General features: G+C 43.1%; 1 protein-coding gene across 18 annotated transcripts in view; it reads left to right on the top strand.

Annotated features, from left to right (window-relative positions):
• Positions 1-20,634, top strand: part of LOC119653550 (homeobox protein 5) — a 1,045,448-nt gene that overhangs the window by 190,612 nt on the left and 834,202 nt on the right. For 5 of the 18 annotated variants that reach the window (XM_038058250.1, XM_038058251.1, XM_038058253.1 and 2 more), the window contains exons 1-2: positions 15,018-15,405; positions 16,195-16,483. The exons of 1 other annotated variant lie outside the window; for it this stretch is intronic. The gene's annotated coding sequence lies outside the window, so the exon portion shown is untranslated. Of the gene's footprint in view, positions 1-14,647; positions 14,965-15,013; positions 15,406-16,194; positions 16,484-20,634 lie in introns of those variants that run through there. 12 more of the 18 variants (XM_038058254.1, XM_038058255.1, XM_038058256.1 and 9 more) reach the window with 6 other exon arrangements.

Here is a 20,634-nt window from a genome sequence, read left to right on the forward strand (position 1 = left end):
TTCGACTTCATTATGAGATCGGTTGCGTTTGAAAGCGCTCGTATTTCGTTTTCAGCTAGTTAATTGAGATCGGTTCCACTTGAAAGTGGTAAGTTTTCATTAAAAGTCATTTGGTAATTTGCGAGGTTGTCTTTAGATAGGGATGGACCTCGGACACTGACTCTTAAGCAGAACTGTGTGTGGACTTTCGCTTTTTGGTTGATTTCCTGCAGCTAGCATTCTTAGCGTTCCTCTCGACTCAACAATGACACTTCTTCTATCGTTGGCCATTCTCCAAAATTTCAGTCTTCAATAATTGATCTCAAGAGTAATTTGGAAAAAAATCGACGCTTGCTAGCTAGCCCGACAATCAGGGCAAGGATCTTAATTAAAACCAAAGGTGCTCACGGTATTCAAAGTTCGCATACTAGTGGGGGAGCTTCCATTTTGTCTTAGCTTGGAATTCTACTAGCACCTTTCATAATGTGCGGAAGGCAGCGGCGGCAGTTGTTTTTGGGTTACTCCCCGCGTGATCCACTTGCTTCCAAAACATGACAAGCAGGCAAAAAGATCCTCATTGCTTGGATGAGCCTTCTTCTACTCCACAATGAATACTCTTAGTCCATTCAAAGACAGTGTCCAGCAGCCATCTGCCCAATAATGCAACTAGCCCTGAAGCATATTTAAACCGAGCCACTGAAATGCCGACTTGTCTTTACATACAGTTAGTGTATTCACCAATAGTCAAGGCTAAAGTATTCCACAATAATCTCCCTACTCCCCCTAATTGTTGTTAACGGATCACATGTCAAAATACCACTTCTGCGTTGTTTTTCTGCATTGCATTAGGTTGATCGTAAAGTAGGATATCCACAAACCCGATTCAACTATCTTCCATTCATATTATATGAGAACCTTCGAAATCCTTACCACACTCTCAGCTGCTATCAAATCGCACTTAATGGAAGTTGAAAAGGACTTCGCATTGCAGCTCATGTGTCTCCTCCCTCCATAAATCTGGTTTATATGTTTAGTTCTATCAAAAAAACATGAACTTAATTTTTCTTGACACACATACATAAATTAATCCTTCCCTTCATCATAATATGGAAAACATTAAGCTAGATTACTTTCTTCTAGATTTTATTAGATATTCCATCCGAACTATCTCCACTCTGGCATTCTAATTAATCCACAGCAAAATATTTCAGGATCAGGTGCATAATTATCATCACAACAGCCAAGAGTTAGCTGAGAATAGGGGTCGAGTGGAGTGGTCGAAGTGCTACCCTCCTATTTAACTATGTACACGATATGCTCCTTCGACCACTCGCCTTCGTTTTAGCACAAAATCTTAGCCATAAGGTTGTCCATGTTAATGAAGCCAGGACTCCTGTAACGTGATAACTTCTAACAATATTCCACGGTCCTTTGGTCCCTCTCTTTTTAGAGCAACACAAAAGCAAGCAGAACAGCTAAGGGTTGAGGTATTCTGAACAACAGGCACTGGAGAAAAACTAAAGCAAGACAAGAAAAATCAACAGCTTTCACTAGACTCTACCCCCTGCTATTACGCTCCTGTTATAATAAAAAAGAAAAGTCCAGATGACAATAAAAGGAAATAGAGTGGAGTCCCGAATTAATAAATAGCTCATAAAGACACAATTTATCACGCAAACAGACAAAGCCACTCGTATATCACATACACCGAGGATTTCAAGAGTATACCTTCACTGACAACGTCACTTGCGTGCCAGGTTGGGGAGAAGGTGTGTAAGGTAAAGAAAAACTTGAGTCTGTTCTTTGAAGGCAGGAGAAGTGGAATTCTAGCCACGGAAAAACAAGACTCATGATAAAATTAACAGGTGGACGTGTCTCTAGAGCAGAGTCCTTGTTTTCACCACTTGATCCACTTACTCCTGCCGCAGAAGTAATAGGTGGGTAGGCGAGGAATGGAAGCAACGCTAGTCGCGACCCGGAATAATGACAGCAACGACATCAACCAGCCACCGATGTCACCGTAACCATTTTCCATGCTTTGGCGGAGTGTCCTGTCGGATAGGAGATTTGGCGGTTCGATTACCAATAAGTAGATTTTAAGGACATGCAGATTCAGTTCGTAATGTACACCAATGCCACAGTATCCGTCCATTGTATCACTACTTGGAATCCAATCATAGGCCAAGTCCTCCAGGAAGTCTATTCAAAAGTCAGAAAAAAAATTGCTTGCATGTCCTGGAAGGATACGGTTTTACTTCTACTACAAAGCAGCAAATGTTTTCAGGGTTCTTGGTTGTAAGATTCGTAAACGCACTACATAAAATTACTCCTGCCTCTCCCCTACAAGCCCAGGACTAATACTCGCCAGTTGGCCCCGGAAAAAGTTGGTGGAATAAGGGATATATGGCGCGGCACACGAGCGAAAACTTTTTCTTGAGTAGTTTTTTTTCTTCTTACTCTTTTTTCGCAGGACTCATCACCGCCACCCGGCACTGAACTGCGAGGGTTGCAAAGGTCTACCAGGGGGTAGACTAATTAAATGTCAAAAGCGTACGTGTATGGAATATTCGGCGCTAGTTGAACCGCCGTTCCTGTTACTAATGCCACTAGTCAGCCCAGCTCTTGACGGTGGCAATGCAGAAGTCTATGTCGCACTTTTGCCACTGAAATATTTGCCTCTCCGTTCACCTTGGTCCCATCTCGATATGCTCGTTCAGGTTACATTCATCGTTCAGCTTCCTGCCCTTCTCTCTGTTCCAATATTCACTCCCTTCCACTTTAATGTTCGTTATGAACATAAACTTGGTGAAGATTGCGAAGGGAGCTTGTTTTTTTGCTGATATATTTTTCAGGAAGCCAAGATGATTAGCAACGATGAGATCTGAAAACGTGGGCGGCTAACGACGTGTGCGCTTCCTTATACATATTTTGTACACGCGAGGTGACTTGAGCTCGTGCATAGCAAAACTTCTTGGATTACCTACAATACGTAGTACAGGAATCCCTTTTGAAGGTATTCACCTCAAAAGTATTAGCCGGATTTTCAGATACGAGTACTTCCATAATGTACTTAACGCATAGATCAAGGCAAGATAGGGGGAGAAAATTCAATTTTTTCTGCTGAACGTCGAGAGGAAATTACCTTTGAAATGTCCGACATGTACCTTGCAAACTTTAGGATAACTGGAACATATCTTGCCCTTTATGAACAACACTTACAAGGATACGACACTAAATAGAAATTAGCTCAAAGATTTCATTCATTTCTGGTGACAAACAAATCCAAATCCTTGTTGCCAACTAACAAATCATGTTAGCTCGTAAAACTGCCCCAACTCGCATTGTTTGCTTTTATAGTTGCTCAGACCCTGGCCTGGCTGACTCATTCAGTTCGCCTTGATTCCTTATTTTGCTGGTAATCATGCCGTTTCCAACTTGGGCCAGTCTATCAATTCCGGCCTCTTTAGAAATATCTCCTCAGAAAATTATCCACATCGAAATTTCGGCATGTGTACAACATCATCGTGAAAACTTATAGTTAGCAGTCCTTTATCTATCTCATAAAAATAACCCCCAGCGCCATAACATTCAAGAACTGACATCATCGTTGGCCCTAGTCCTTCCTCTATCCGCCAATAGCCAGTTAGCTATGTTGACGACAACCCCTTCTCAAAACTATACAGACAACTTTGCCATTATTTGTCCTTCGACCTTCAGATTTTCAGCGCTATTTTTCCCTACGCTTTTCCTAGTAGAGTGGCCACCATTTCAATATACGCTGCTGTTGCTACGAGTATTCAATGGTTCGACATATTTTTCCGGCTAAAAGCGAAAATGTCGAGTGAAAAGGATATTCCAAAAAAGAGCGTAAAAGCTGGGAAAAATTCAATCGAAAGCAATGACTCATTGTTGGCGTATTTGTATTCACCAAAATTCGCATGTAATGAAAATGCCAAAAACGAAGAAAGCAACAAAAAGACGAAAGAAAATTTTTCTGCGTTCACAAGTGAGGAGGAGTCGTGGCGAACTATAAAAAAATCAAATAAAAGTTGTTTGTTCTGTTGTTAGTTCACGCCGGGTATGGGACGACGATTGAAAAGGATACTTCAGGGTCTGACCCTATGTCCTTATGGTTTTCAATAGTTATCCTGTGAAGAAATTAACCCTTTTTGAATGAAAGGGGTTGCAATTTTCGTGACGTGTCTTGTCGTATGTTAGAAAGGTTTAATTGCACGTCTCGTGGGTAACTTGCGTGAGTCATTGCAAGTGTAAACGGTTCTAGCCCTTTTTCGATCAGAGGATTGGATAAGTACATTATGATAAATATTCAATGAAGATAAAAGCCAATACTTGGGTGAAGTCGTCCTTCAATTGCAAATTCTGCAAACCCTATTTTCAAGGAAAATTCATGAATGTCAGCGGTCAGTGTCACCAGCTATCTACGTGTGCAACCAAATCGCTAGACACGATGCTCGTCAGGACCAAGAAACTTGTCTCCAGCCAAACGCGTAGAGAACACTTTTCAATTCATTCAACCTTTTCCTGAGCTGTGACCTTAGAGCGTAGTCTTTTGTTTATTTTTTGTTTAGCTAGTAAGCAATCATTAAGAGGAGGATTCAAGAACCCCCCCTGAAGATTATAGATTGCCCTCCCCTAAAAAGGTCAGATTCATATATACGTTCAAGCCAAACAACTGAAAAAGTTGTTGATGGTGGAACTTTCACCTTGACCTTCAAAATCAAGGGGCCATCCCAAAATCTTAACCGCATTCTTGCTCTAGTCGTATCCTTGAAAACAAAGCAACGTAGCCCAGTCAGAATCGCCAGTCCTGAGCAGATGGATTCGGACACAAACCGAGCGCAAGTGCAATCGATCGCCCTAGCTAGAGCGATGAGGAAAGACTCATCAGGAAATGCGCAGCAGTGGTGAACCGTATGCGGTTGGCAACGTTCCGCCCGAGTAACGTCAGTAAAGGCGTCAAAAACGGGCTGATGGAACTGGAGGAACTATTGAACTGCATCTCCTTCTATAGGCGAACACCGAAGACGATTGGAGAGCAAAAACAGCCGCACTCTCTGCTGAGAACACTGCTTGCACCAAACGGCCCGCAGTTAGCCCACTGCAAAGCGACCTGGGGAAAAGGCGGAAAGAAAACGACATGCCTGAAGGAGACTTTATCAAAGTATTTTCCAGGGCCCAAAAAAGAAGGCGAAGACGCAAAAAAAACAAACAACTAACTACGCCGCCAGAAACTCGTCTGTCTAAAGACAAGAAGGCTGCACAACAAAAGCCAGTAACAGAAAAGACGAGGAGACGAAGAAGAACTTGACCATCGGCTCTGCTCATTAAGCCGAAGGAAGGCAAGACATTTTCAGAACTCCTTAGTGAAACCTGCTACAGGAGGAAACGCGATGATAACGGAGCAGCGGTATCTTCCATACGGAAAACAAAGAATGATGGAGTCGCTCTAAGTACGTTCTGTGAAGCGATTAAGGGGTTATTGGGGGAGAAGGCTCTTGTTTTAGCCTAGAGCCCATGTCTTTTCTAGAAATCCGGACCTTGACTGCCTCACAGAAAAGGTCGAATTGGAGGAAGCGATAAAGCGTGAATGTCCAGATGTAACCAATGCCCAGATAGGTATCACCTCTGTAAATACTCGAGGCCAAAGCTCTCCGTGGTGAAAGCCCACGAACCATATGGGAGGAAACTCCTTAGCAGCAGGAGTATCAAAACTGGATGGGTAGTATGCCGGGTACGAATGCGGATAGTCCCCACCAAGTGTTACAGATGCCTGGACTGCGGACATACGTCAGCAACATTCAAGGGACCGGACTGGAAGATAGCATGCCGGAGATGTGGCCAAGTAGGTCATCAAGCGAAGACCTGCAATGAAAGCGAAAGTTGCGTTCTCTGCAGGGAGGTCTGGTGATAGCGTCGCACACACTGCGGGCTCGGGACGGTGTCCAATCTTCAGGACGGAATTGTAAAGGGCGCGGTTTAGATGATTCGCATTTTACAAATTAATATGCACCAGAGTGCAACAGCTCACCAGTTGCTAGTACAGTTCGCTGCGGAAGTAAATGCTAATTTAGTGCCAATTAGCGAGGAATACCGAAACAAGGACCCGGCTTCATGACATCTCGACTTATCGGACACCGCTCCCATGTGGGTTCGGAACGACGTTCGACTTCGTCTTCTTGTCCAAGGCCGAGGGAATGGGTTTGTCTAGATTCGGTGTTTAGGGATAACGTTTTTTAACGTTTACCTGACGCCTAACGAGACGACGCGGGACTTTCGGCGCCGGCTTGATGCTCTGGTTGACGCCCTTTCGAGCACGGAGGGACGGATCCTTGTAGGTGGTGATTTTAATGCCAGGGCCCTTGAATGGGTCATGCCTCAGTCAGACTCCAATGGGAAACGGAATCTGGAAATAGTGACGAGATCCGGGCTCGTAGTTTTAAACACCGAATCGCCGATGTTTCGGGACCCAGCTTGTCAAGAAAGCATTCCTGACATCACTCTTACGTCGGAAACTCTGGCATCATCGGTGGACGGGTGGCGAGTCCTAGAAGACTTGTCGGCAAGTGATCCCCAGTACATGCTTACGAAGTGGTTGACGCTACTTGTCGGCGAGCACCAACCCGACGTTACCCCTGCCTGTGAAATGTCGCGAGGGTAAACATCGAGAAGTTTATCGAAGCTCTTGGAACAAACAGAGCCGCGCTGGAGAACGCTGCGAGGGGTAATAGCGTCGAAGCTGCCACCGTCGTAAGTTCAATGATGGACCTGATAATGACGGCATGTGAAGCTTCCAATCCCCCGGAAGGGCCCCCGCCGCGACAAGCCTTCTATGTACGGCAAAAATTGCCGACCTACGGAGGCAGTGTCGTAAGCTGCGCCGCTTGGCACAACGTTTGCATTCCAATGAGGAAGCATGCGCCATGAAGGCACAGTATAGATCAGAAAAGAGGAGACTCCGCGGCGCGATAAGTAAAAGCAAAGCTCGCAGCTGGCAGAACCTTTTCAACGAAGTGAATGAAGACCCGTGGGGACTTGGCTGTAACCTTGTCATCCGGAAAATGGGGGCTCTGCGGAGGCCTTGCATACTAATTACCAACCAGACGGACTGCATTGTACGGGCGTTGTTCCCCCGACATCCTGTACGAGTTAATATCAATAGCACGGAAAACGTCGGGGATTTTCCACTTTTCACAATGAGAGAGCTCGAAGAAGCAGTTCTCACTATGAAAAACAAAAAGGAGGCAGGTCCTGATGGCATCCCGATGGAAGTCTACAAACCGGTGTTCCACCAACGGCCAGACTTGCTGCTTAAGGCGGTGAACGCTTACTTGCAGGAGGGCATTTTCCAGCAGCGGTAAAGGAGACCTAAAGCTCCCGTCTTGAAAAGCTCATCAGGAGTAGACTCGCTGAAGCGATCCCCGCTGCCGGGGACTTAGCCCCAAAACAGTTCGGTTTCAGAACAAGGAGAACCACAGTGGATGCTGTATTGGAGGTCTTAGATGCCGTTCACAGCCGCCAATCTCGACGGATAGTGTTCCTCATAACGCTTGATGTCAAAAATGCCTTCAATTCCGTAAGACGGACAGATATGTTATATACATTAGAAAACTCATTCTACGTGCCAAGCTATCTCTTGCGGATATTGAGGGATCTGAAAGACCGCTCTATGAGACGCTAGAGGGCCACCATAGGGATCCATCCTAGGCCCGACCCCCTGGAAAGCTTCTTATGATAGTCTTCTGAGACTCGATATGCACAAAGAGTCGCGCCTGGTCAGTTATGCAGACGACGTTGCGGCACTTGTTGCCGGACGCACTGTTGAACACTATTGAATGACTGCTCACGGTTTCAGCCTTGCGCTGGGAAAAACCGAAGACAGGGCCGCAGCTGGAGTCGCAGCCTTGAGTCCGCTAATGGCGAATGTTAGGTGCGCTATATCTACTAAGGGACGTCTATGGAACGAAGGTATGGGCTTGACAAGGGGGGCATCGTAAGCACCTTGCTCATGTGCAGAGACGGGGAGCTTTGCGAATGGCGTCCGCTTATCGCACTGTCCGAACTCGCCGTGATGGTGATCGCGAGAGTGATCCTCGATACTCTCCTTGCCAAGAAGCACAAAGCTATCTACCGCCGTAAGTACGAGAATTTAAAAGAGATGGTTGCCCGTGAAGAACATCATGGCACCCTTATCGAGTGATAACTCTCTTGACAAAACGAGCCGGGGGGCAGATGGACTGCGCGGGTCATCGACAATTTAGATCCCTGACTGAACCGAACGCATGGTGAGATTGGTTGCTTTCTTACCAAAACTCTTAGCGGGCATGGAGGTTTTCAGTCTTACCTGCACAGGATTGGGAAGGCGCGATCTCCTGATTGTATTGTTCTGCAATGGAGTGGCGGACGACGCTGAACACACCTTTTTCTCTTGCGAGCGGTGGGACGGCTTTCGTCAGCAGCTTTGTGCAGACACAGGGGAGCTTTGAAACCCTTGTAGAAGTAAAATAAGGGACCCGGAGTTTTCCCAGGGGCCCGTAATAGAAAAAAAAAACAGAAAAAGAGTTAATATAGGGACTTGCACAATCTTCACGTAGGAAGGGTATAATTTCCACCCAGGACCCGGTTTTTCGCATAATTGCCACCACGTTCCTGGATTTCCTTTCTGCGATCCTAGGTAGAGAAGAATCCTCCGAAGAATTTTTAGCCCCCTACATGAGGATGGACGAAGTACTGACGATTTTGGATGTCGTCGATCGCTGGAGCCAGATTCGAGCCCCAAGCGTAACACAGCCATTCTGACCGCCAGCCGAGCGGCCATCAGGGTCTTATACCCAGCGACGACATCTTCCAGGCTGGTGGGGCAGTGCAGTGACGTGCTGAACCATCTGGACGACACGCTTAAGATCACCCTTCTCTGGCTTCCCGGGCATAGGGACATAGAGGGGAATAAGCGGGCTGACGGATTAGCCAGACGTGGCTCTGCTCTTGGCAGCCCTTCGGTGAATACAGTCGGTGTTTCGCTGGCGACTGTCAGGGGTGAAGTCTACTCGCACTACCTAGCAGCCGTGGGCCTTAGATGGCGAAAGCTTACGCACCGTGCCAAGTCAAGGAGAATTTGGCCCACTTATAACATAGCCCGATCGCGAGAGCTTCTATCGCAGACGCGTGCAAATGCATTCAAGATTATGACACTGGCCCATAGGGGATCATGCCGCCAGGTTCGGCATACGCAACAACTCGCATTGTCGAAGCTACAGAGAAGGAAGTTTGTTTGTGCGAGTGGTATGTGCGCATTTTGCACTAGTATAGATTCCAGTGCAGAGCCCCATACAATTCTTGGTCATTTTGCCCGTAATAAGGTCGAAACCATAACCATTTTAAGGATCAATGTGGTCTTGCAATAGTCTTAAAACTTCGGAAACTTTAAAACGAATCGGTTGGAATGCATCCCGAGGAATCGAAAGTGACAATGCTTCCAGCTCTCCAAAATTCGTGGTAGTGCACGCTGTTCGATTTTCAAGGAAGCGCCTTTGATCCTCATGTTTCTCCTTTTTCAAAGCTTTTGGTAGCTCCTTTTTAGCTGCTGCCAGATTCTGTTTTCGGATTGGACAATCTACACCGTTGTCACTCACGGCTTAGTTGTCATTTGCATCTGAAACTGCACATGGGGACCTTCGGTGTTGCATGGAGGGCAACTGATGCTAATACTTCGGTGGAGAGATGTACAGTCTGCTCGAATTTGAGGTTTGATTTCAAGGACACACTTCCGATACTTAAGCCAGTCTGGTTGCTTTGTCGTAATTTGACGGACTTGGTAGGGGGAAAGGGAGATTTGAAAAAGTTATGAGAACCGGCGAAGGATCAGAGCTAAGATCAAATCCGATTTGCGTAGATATGTACTTCGTCTTTATGCCAAACCCGATAAGGTCAGGTATTTTATGGCGATTTGACCAGTAGATTGAATGATAGCATGATAACACGTCGAATTCCTCGTCCGTCGATAAGGCATCCCGAAGGACTTTGTGTCTAGGTAAGATTAGGCGCGCGCCCAAATACGTGAAATTGAAGTCTCCAACTATAAGTGGGTTGAGAAGAGTTTCAAACTGTTCTGCAGAGATGGCAAATCTCGGAGAGTAATATTCAGCAGAAGTTGTGAGAGGATCCCCCCTTTATACTACGCATATAGATGTCGCTTGCATATAGCTTTAGGCAAAATGCTCTATGACGTGGTGCTTTATACGACTTTTATTTAGGATTCCTGAACCCTCATAACCTTTGCCATCAATGTGCTTAGTATCGTAGAATTTGTCGTTATATTTGTCGGCGAAATAATTCTCTCGCCGATATAGGAAGGATTTCGAATGTACTGTTGGCAAGGAATACCTGTAATTCCACTTGATGTTGGCTTAGCATTCCAGAGGGATCCTCCTTGTCTATAGGGCATCCAGCTGTGGGATGGAGGTAGTTGCATATGACATATGACACAGTATGATTTCGTGAGTTCAAACTCTTGATAATTAAGACACTGTTGTCCCTTTTCATTTTATTAAGAATTAACTGTTATTTTCCAATGTTAAAGGTATTGCAATTTAGAAATAATATGCGTTTCAGCTTTACTGGATTTCTTCGGTTCCGGCCCCAATTTAGTGTTACATAGAAACTGTGGTCTGGGTCTTTGATTGTCATCGAGGCTGCATGTGGGCATACTTCGGCTATCCAAATGTTTCTTTTGGGCAGTTTGAATACGGAGCTGACAAAGACTGGGGTACCTACGCAATTGCTCAAGGCGTAAGGTTAGATGCGTGACAGACATTTTAGCAAGAACGTCCTGTGGACGCTTCGTAGGTTGAGATTTGTTGAGATGGAGTACCGAATCTGGCAAATCTACGGAGAAAGCACTTCATGAGTTCACTCCAAAAATTGAAAAGGTGATGTCTTAAAAAGAATACGTCTTGGACGCATTCGTGGTGGACGGTGCCTTCAATTATGCCTCATTCGCGACAATACAATACAATACAATAATACGACAAGACAGCATAGAATCGAACCGCTGGTAATGTTAGAACCCCTATATGGATGGATGATGAAGTGAAGAAAAATCCACATACTAGTAGGCCAGAAGTCTATTGAAGCAAAATGTCTATTGGACTGCCCACAGGAAGGGGTTTTCTTACCTCTTTTATGGCTCCTGGTAATGCATACTTGTTATGGCTGCTGGAGGACAAAAAAGTCTTCGCGCAAGCATTTGCGGACGATTTAGCCGTAATAATTACCGGTAAATTTTGCGGACTCATATGACCGCTTGAAGGCAACTCCACATGAAATCCCCAGTTGGAGCCTCTGCAATGGACTCACGGTGAACGCTAGGAAGACTGATCTAGTTATGTTTACTAGGAACGTCAAGGAGGTAGCAATACGCTACTCACCTTAGCAGAGGCGAAAGTCCAATTGGTACAACAGTATTTAGGAGTACATTTCGACTCCAAGCTAACGTGTTAGCAAAATATCGTTGGAACCTAGAAATATATAATAATAATCGTTGGCGCAGCAATCCATATTGGATCAGGGCCTTGAAGTGTGTTAGAGCACTTCATTCAAAACCGTAACGGTACACTACAGTACACTGTAGGAGGCAATGTGGTCAGCATTGCACTAGCCCGAGATTACTACCCTGATTTCGCTAAAGCCTATAAACCCCGCAGATGGGAAGCCTTTGAATAGGCAATTTACGGGGATAATACAATGGGCCTAACAAAGACCTGAGTGCTCGGAGCTGCGACTCCTCCCAGTAATCTAAACAAAACCTAGGTTAGTGAAAAAGTAATATCGTATTTTTTGAGTAAATTCAACTGCATCGTTTTAAGGTTTTGTGTAAAACAAAAACTTATTAAAATCGGTTTACTGGCTGTCTGTCAGTCTTTCTGTCTTTCTTATGCTTTTGAAGGCGGAAAGGTTCAAAACCTACCTCCTTCGCTTACTCCGCGGAACTGCCATTTCGGTATTATGCCACAGGGCAGATTTAGTTACGAACTGCGCCTTGTGTCGTTATTTGTAACTTTCCTCCGAAGCTTCTCCTTCCTGAGCAGATTGTGGATCGCCTTGATAAGTTCTTCCACAGCCCTCCAAAATATTTCACAAGATAGCATGTGGTCCACGATATTCTCGGGTGTCAACCTTGCCCCGGTTCCAATTTCCGCCTCCGCACCTTCCGGAATCATCACGCATGTCGGGCAATAAACAAAATCATCATATCCGAAGCGATAAAGGTATGAATGCTACCCTCCGTGTAGAAATTTAGTTAGATGGTAACTAACCTCACCGTGGCTTGGTTTAATCTATTTTGAGACATCTGGAATAATCTTGTGTGTGGCGCGTTCTTTAGGTGAATCATCCCATCTTTTTTGTCATTCCAAAATAGATTCACTTTTTGTTAATTGCCAACGATAAGAACAGGACTCGCCGACTGCCAATGATGGGTCATAGAGGCGTCCACCGTCGTTCGCCAAGATGTCGATGGGGATCATGTCGCTACCACACAGGCGGCTTCGTCTGATGTTGTAGGGTAAGCGCACGACGTTCGCAATGCACTCAATCGGTATGGAGCTGCGATTTTTCGTTCATTTGATTCCAACTTCAAAGATGATCCAGACTGGAGATGCATAAAATGAGGTGGAGCGGACGGCTTTGCTTAGGACCACCACCCCGCAAGCTTTGGTTGCGTAATTTTCAAAATAGGATTTAAATTTCAGTCTTTGGTCAACCATGACTCCTAGGTATTTAAGCGTTGGCTGCGACTGTATGATATGTTCACCAATCCTGATCTTTATCGACATTTGCTTTCTTCGCTTGGTGATCAAATCTACCTCGGTTTGCAACCAATCCGCATTTCGTCCTGGGACCTATACTAAACTTCGCGAGGTGGCGTGTGTGTGTATGGTGGGGAAGAAGCTGCGTCTTCTGAGCACTCAAGCTGTGTTGGCCCATTGTATTCGCCACCCCCATCTAACAGAATATTCCAGAATCGGTAACGTATCGCAGGACTTCCGTTAGTGGATGTGATGCTACCCATCGCAACTGTAGAACATCAGCACAAAAGATCTGATGCGTCCATAGGCGGGGCATTCACATAGAAAATGCTCCGTGGATTCCGCTTCTTCATTACAGGAGGCACACGTATCATTTTGAGTAATTCCTATTCTGAACATATGCCCAGCTAGTGAATAATGGCCTGTCAGAATGCCCACAATACTCCTGCAAGTCCCCCTGGTTTTCGACAGGATAAACTTTGCGGTACGCATATTGGGTTCTGGTAGGAAAAGTTTAGTGTGTCGAGCAACATTTAGACTCTGCCATTGTAGGAAGCTTGTCCCCAGTTTTTGAAGATAAACTTAGCCAATGCTGCTGATACTCCAATTGCTGGTTCCAGTCCTGGCATAGAGGAGATTGGCCCCTCTTTCACTATAGCATCCGAGATTTCAGTTCTCTCTACGCCACAGTGACGAAGTACACAAAGTAGTTGAATCAAGAAATAGAGTTCAAACGGTTTCTGCATTCCTGAACGATTTTCAAGGTGATCAAAGGACTACCCAGGGCAAAATTGCAGCTGAGAGCATTAAGTAATTGGAGTTTACTGTTTGTTATCCGTTTAACAAATGAGCTGATTGTCAGGAGTTCTGGGCACCATGCCATGTTAGTAACGCTGTTAATGTTGGCTCGGCAGGCGTTTCTTAGATTTTATGCTTCGTCGTGGGTACCAATCCATGTTTCGCCCCAGGACCTATACTACCCTTTGACCACCATCTGCTTTTATAAGTTCCAAGATAAAAGCTAATTACGATAAGACTTAATATTCTCGCATATCTTTTGTTGCCGCTAGTCGCATTTTTGGCTGTTTCACTGGAATCCCCTTAGTTCGGAGAGCTGTAAATAAAATCTTTCTACCGGTAATACATCGCTCTGCGTACATACATCATGACATTGAATGTTAGACCTCATAGAAAAGATAAATAACGCAGAACTAGAATAACACGATTCATATACTTGGAAATATCTTTGGCATTTAGATTAATATTTACCAAATTATAAATAATTGCAAATCAATCCCAGTCGGATCAGCGCCCAACTAAGTGAGCGCAAATCAGAGACAGAATGACAGCTGGAAAATTTCAGTATTGTTCTGAGCATAATGATCTCTTCAATGCGGTTACTCTGCAGTGATGAAGAGAGTGTTGCTACTCAAAACGCGAGGCGAACCACGAGAATTTCCCTTAAGAGAGAGTAAATGTTTGTGAATTGGTCTCTCTTGCAATGAAGAGTGTAAGAGAAATTTCTGAAAGAACTGGTCCCAGGGTTTTCTGCATGTGTGAGTTTAGTGAGTAATGAAAGTAAACGAGTGGCTACCCTCTCACTCTCTGGACTTTTACACTTAAGAGAGCGGGATGAGATGCTGAAGTAAGAGCGGCGGCTTTTCGGCGCCAGCAAGTTTTTTCTTGTTTATTTCTGTCGAGTGGCCTCACACACTCACCTAGGAGCTTCACCACATATACACAATCGATTATATGCACTGAGTAATGCAAGTACACTGTAAAATTCCGTTTCATTTCCAATTGGATCCAGAGTCCCTTGGTGAGTAGACTTGGAGTACCGGCAAACGTGCCAGAAGTGTGGGTGCACTTGAATGTATGAGTCAACTACTGGACGGTTGCGTATGAACTCCTAGGGTGAGAGTATGCTGGAGCTTGCCCCTCATCCTTAAGGGTTTCATTGCTGGAATGGATGGGAAAGGCAGATGCCAAACGTGTGCATTCACTAGCTAGCTCGGGACTTAGGTTCCGATCCTTTGGACGGGGTATCCGTGGTGCCTCGCTCGCTACCGCATTTTGTGCGGTTGATCCGGTTCCGGGCCGGAGTGTTTGTGCAACCCCATATGAAAAGTCGCTCGCATACATACGCATCTATCTGCCGAACGTAAGCGAATGGCATTGCCGTTCACTTTACCGTTTGTAACTATTCGAATTGGATTTTCGGATATTCTGTTTTCAGTCTACGAGCGACTACGTGTACGAGAGGTCGCGCTATTTCGCATCCCCGCAAAAAATTTTGCCGCTTTTATTGCTTGTATTAATATTATAAAAATAAATAAAAAAAAAAGATAAAAATATCAAACAAATAAATTCAATAGAGAAGTAAAATTCGTCAGAGAGGAAACGCAGAAGTTATCGAATCGTTTTATCGTATTTCGGGTAAATGTCTCTTATCGCGTACTTGTAATCGCTGTTTTTTTTTATCTATCTTTTCCAATTGGAAATCTATCTAGTTGTGTTTTTGGCGTTTTCCTTTTTTTTCTGGACGTTCGAATTTCCGGTTTGCCGAAATTTATCTAAATCGTGCAGAGTCCGTCTAATCAAGGTTGGTTTCCTGGTTCTCTGCTGCAACGCAGGATCTGTGCTAATCACGCTGTTAATTTGATAATAATCACCCTGTGAAGTTTCGGGGATTTCGCGGTTACCAGCCGCGCGCCTGTTTATATTTTATCGAGTTCATTTATCGTATAGCATTCGCACATGTTTCCGGTGAGAATTTTTGGATCGTTACTGTAGGAAATCCATGGCCATATGGTAAAGGAACATAACGAACGGCCCCGTGCAGCCTGTTTATATGAATATTTCATTCATCCGTGTAGTGCCATCTATCGGATGCATGTTAATCGCGCGTGAGTGGTATTGCTGCAAGCAATACATATAGAATGAGATGTTCGACGAGTTTGTGATAACATTTTTATCACGAGCCAGCTAATTGCTACAGACCCAGATCGCCGACCAGTACGGAAATCTTGGTTGACTTCTGGGATTTCCTGTACTGATTGCAACTGCCGTTTTGAGAAAAGTGTCGAAGGCGCTCGTTTAGATGATAAACGCAAAAAAAGAAAATTTAAATGATAAAAAGAAAATTGAAAAGTGAAAACCAGTGTCAATTGTGATAATTCCTTAATATGATTGTTTAACAAATTTTCACCTTTCTGTATTTTATTACAATAAAATTTTACCCCCATTATTTGGTTGTATGATTTTTTGTCTTTATTTTGAGTCTTGGTTGCACCAAACCTCTCACCCTTTTCAAAATATCAGTTTCGAATCAGTTATCATTTCTCACTCTCCCAGATTCTAATTTTTCTATCTCTAATCCATGTATATCTAGTAATAAGGAAATATTGAGCGCAAGGCTGCCATCAATCGTGTATCCGCACTAAAGAAAACACTACGCTTTCTGCCTATCTGGAAAATAGTAAATAGCAAAAGCGGACCACTACTGAAGGTGTTTGAAGTTCGCGGTTCTGATAAAAAATCCGAAGAAAACAATATACCCAAAAAAATAATAATCAAAGTGTGAATTACTACATCAGATATAGACAACATTAAACCATCTCCTGAGTTCCGGATCCTGTGGACAAAAAGGAAAAAATCCTATCTTTCATCAAAAATAAAAAGTAAGTTTGAGACTTAGTGTCGTAAGAACGTCCCCCATGTTGTAGGAAGTAAGTTTGAATTTAGGCCCCCTTTCAGAGCTAGGTTAGATTAGAAGAACGTTATGGTTTATATTCCTGAAGGGTATCCCACTCAAATTTAAAAATGTAACCATTGGAAATGAAGAGGCGATTTCCCTTCTTCTAGGAAATGAAGTGAAAATAAACAACTGTCTGTGATCTATGTAGTTTTTGCTTGGTCGACTAAGCATTTTATAACCCCATTTCATGAGGAAGATACTGGAGAATCAATTTCGGTATTAAGGCAGTACTGACTTCCTATATTTTAAAGTGCAAGAAACACTCAGCAATATTGCTTCTTCATTGGATTGACAAGTTTAGCTAGAGTCGGTTGGACCCAAGTCTAGGCCAAGCCTCTGAGATAAACTAGAACCTGAAATGAAGGAATTCCTTACCTCATTTCCAGAATGTGGGAAAGTGCTACTAGCATACAATTTTTCGAAACTTACAGTTACATAATTAACGAGGGAAGAGTATATAGCATTTCGTAGCTACCTGGTTTTTGTGGACTTAAGCAGCTGAGGTCTGAACCCACAGTGTATCTCCCGATGTAATTCATACCCATGTCGTGTGCTTAAGTCAATCACTTTGGAGCTACCAACGTCAGTAGCCTCTTTTGGTCAAGCTACTCCGCAAAACATAAGTGAAGCAAGGTCTAAAGAGTTCAAGAGTCTCTGATGTGGAACCCCCCAAAGATTTTAGAAAATACTTATCAAAGCCTTTGACTTCATCACCCAGATAACTACTTGTTTGTGATCCTGATTTACTTATCTACTTTCACAACTGTTCGAAATGAATGAATGTTGAAAATTCGCGTGTCAATAGATACAAGCATTTGGGAACAGATCGCATGTGATTGACAAATAAACAGTGGAGTGTTTTGAAAAAGGTCCTTTTTTATGAAACACTGAACATTTTGTACGTTGTTACTACATTCCTTAGTTTTTTGCTGAAAGAACGTGAGTTTTATAACAAAACGCTCTAAACCCAGGTTTTGTTAAAAATCCTTTAAATTTCTTGTCTACCTAAAAAGAACGAAAATCTTTCAATTGTCACCTAGTGTGCCTAGTGCCTGTATTCCACACTATCACTATCTGCCAAATGCAGTGCATGTAGGAAGACACTTAAGTGCTTCCAGAAAATTGTTCACGCATTTTCCTTGATTTTCACACAATTCAAATCAATATTTGACTTTCCACTTGATGATGATATCCCTGCAGGCATGCAGAAGAGTTTTCTCCCTTCGAATTACCTTAATGTATCCTTTTTGGTTACCCGTTCAGACAAGATTTAAAAACATTCTTTTTGGGCTAATGAATCATTAATTTACACGACATTGAAAGCTTCTTGATGTCTCTTGGAATGTATCTAATTTGTTTGCACTTGAATCACAAGAAAATCCCTCAAATGTTTGAATTCCGAAAATTATTTTTCGGTTTAATTTAGGTCTTCAAAAAAATTTAGGGTAATTCAACAGCATTAAATTTTATTTTCTTCGTAAGGTACGAGGTTAAATCAAATGGCGTTTTGGAGGTTTTTTGTTAATGCTAATGTCATTGCCGTTCCAGATTCAGTTCTCTTGCTGTAAGGACATTATTCTAGGACACTTGCCTTTCTGGATCCTTTATATTTCCTGACCATACAAGCCTCCGCAATTTTTGACACCATGCTTCCACTGTGTATACTTCTATATCTGGCCGAGTAGTTTACCACCATTCCTTCTAAAAACGAATAAGCTTCTATCCTCTCAAAGCAACTCCTCTCAAAATGCAAACTGAATTTTTACCAATTCTTCTTACATATATCAACGTTGACACACTTGGGAATACCACTAAATTCTCAAAATCATATTTAAGTTTTACTGAAATGCCGTAAAACATTGCACCTGTCGCCAGGTATCTTCAACAAACGTTCTCAATGGTAGTAAGGTCGAAAGTGGCGAGTGTAGAGTCCTTTGCAGTAGCCACAACAGAAAGAAAAACCCCTCAGACCATGTTCAAACCCCTCGCTTTTCAATCAGCAAAAACTTTCACTTGATCCGTATGAGTGAGAACGATCTAGCTCACAAAGCCTACGAGGGCTGTATCTCTGGTAGAAAAAGAAGATTTGGCAGATCCTTTCTCACATGGCATAGACCAGGACGCCAGACAGCTTTTAGGAATATCGAATACCAATTCGTCAACGTAAGGGAGCCCTAGACCAGATACCGGTAATTCCGCCATTGATGATGATGAAAGACCTTCAAAACTGTGATCATTTGAAGTCCTTCGTCAGATTCGCTTTGGGGTTCCTTTAATGTAATTTAAAAAAAATCAAAAGTTCTGGTACTATAGGCTTCATTAGAAAGAACCTAACTTTGAAGCCCATTTCAGATCCTAAGACATACAAAATATAGTGCTGGGAGCCTTAAAGCAATGCTATTTTTTTTAGCCTGCCAAGGTTTGCTTTCCGTTAATATTACAGAGAAAATTATTCTACTCAATTTCAATATAATTTTTATAATATAATAATGATCTGTTATCCACTGCCTCTCCTATGTTTGGTTCAGTGTTGAACGCGGCCGGATCCTCTAGAACCATATCTAACGCCCAATAGTTCTCTACGAATGACAGTTTCCAGTGCATAAAATGGAAACTGAGTTTTTTCCAGCTACTCTTTCCTTTTATAAGTCATTAGAAATATATAGAATTCCTACAAAACGACACCTCGACTATTGAAAGAAAAGTCCAAGGGTATTTTTCACATCACCCCCAGAATTTTCTACCACTTTCTTATTTTTTGAAAAGGAGTAGGGTACTCCCCCTATTAGTATCCAGTACCAAGATCCTCTGCTTTTAATTTTCTGGGGTCCCTATTATGTAAATTTAGACTAACTCCAAAATGCAGAAGACAGAAAACCATTGCAATCACTAATTGTTGAAAGGTCGACAATTTATAGAAGGCAACTGGTGACATCTAGGTTTAATAGAGTGTTTCGCTGGACGCTCAATACTACGTCGTTGTTAAGGCGGCCAAATCAAAATTGAACTTTCAATTGACGCGTTAAACTTCGCAAGCTTCAGACTACAATCAGTCTCCACCTCTTCTCCTTTCCTATAACTTTGATTAACCCCAAAGATTTACTTCCCTAATCCTTCATAAAGGGCTCCTCAATTTCTTAATCATTTTGTCATATGCTCAACGCAACTCAACTTTTAGTTTTACAGAACCTCTCAATATATAATAATTATTACACTCTAAGCTAATCAAACAATATACCCTTCTACAACTTGAGTGTCCTAGCTGCTGAAAATTTACTTTTGGCCGAATATCTCTACCAGAGTCAATCAAAACAGCTGAAAACCAAAATCTTTCAATTAAAAAATGGTATGACGCCGAGCAAACAGTTATCAACTATGGGGACTACATAATGAACGCTGAAGCTAAAGATGGTGCTTGCTGAGGACTCTTCTGCCAAAAATTTTCAACCCGTAGAATTCACAGTATGACAAAGCGAGTTGAGCATATTTCGTCGAAAATTTTTGGAGGGAGGGTCTTCAGTAAACATCATCTCTTGCTTCGTTATAAATGGCGCCCAATGTTAGGCCAAACATTCGTTAAGTTTCAACCAAATGGAATTGTAGAAAATAGTCTATTCCGGTTCCCATTTCGTTTTAGTGTGGCGGACAAAGAGGCTTTCATTATTTTAAGGTGTTTTGCTTGATTTCATCACTTGAACTTCAGGTTACATGCCTTTCCCCTTAAAGCAAGTGTTCCTAAGCCTCATTCCTATCACACTTTGTGGAGTAGAACTTCCTTTGCTATTTCTTCATTACCCATACTTTAAGAGTTTGCAACTTTTGTGTTTTTCTTTAGACCTATAGTCTCCTTGGTGATTGCCTTCCCGAAGTTTCTGGATTTATGTTAGTTCCATCGTCATTTCATTGTCTGACTCCAAAGATCCAAAGAAGATCGAATTCTCGCGATTCCGTTTTGTTCAATTTGGTGTACAAATCCTGCGCGAAAAAGTGAGTGACATTGGCAATGAAATCTGTCCCACATGCGGTTTTTAGGCAATTTCGAGAGGAGAGTCAGGATTTAGCCTTAAAACTACA

This window comes from Hermetia illucens, chromosome 4 (genome assembly GCF_905115235.1).
Source record: "Hermetia illucens chromosome 4, iHerIll2.2.curated.20191125, whole genome shotgun sequence".
Classification (NCBI taxonomy): domain Eukaryota; kingdom Metazoa; phylum Arthropoda; class Insecta; order Diptera; family Stratiomyidae; genus Hermetia; species Hermetia illucens.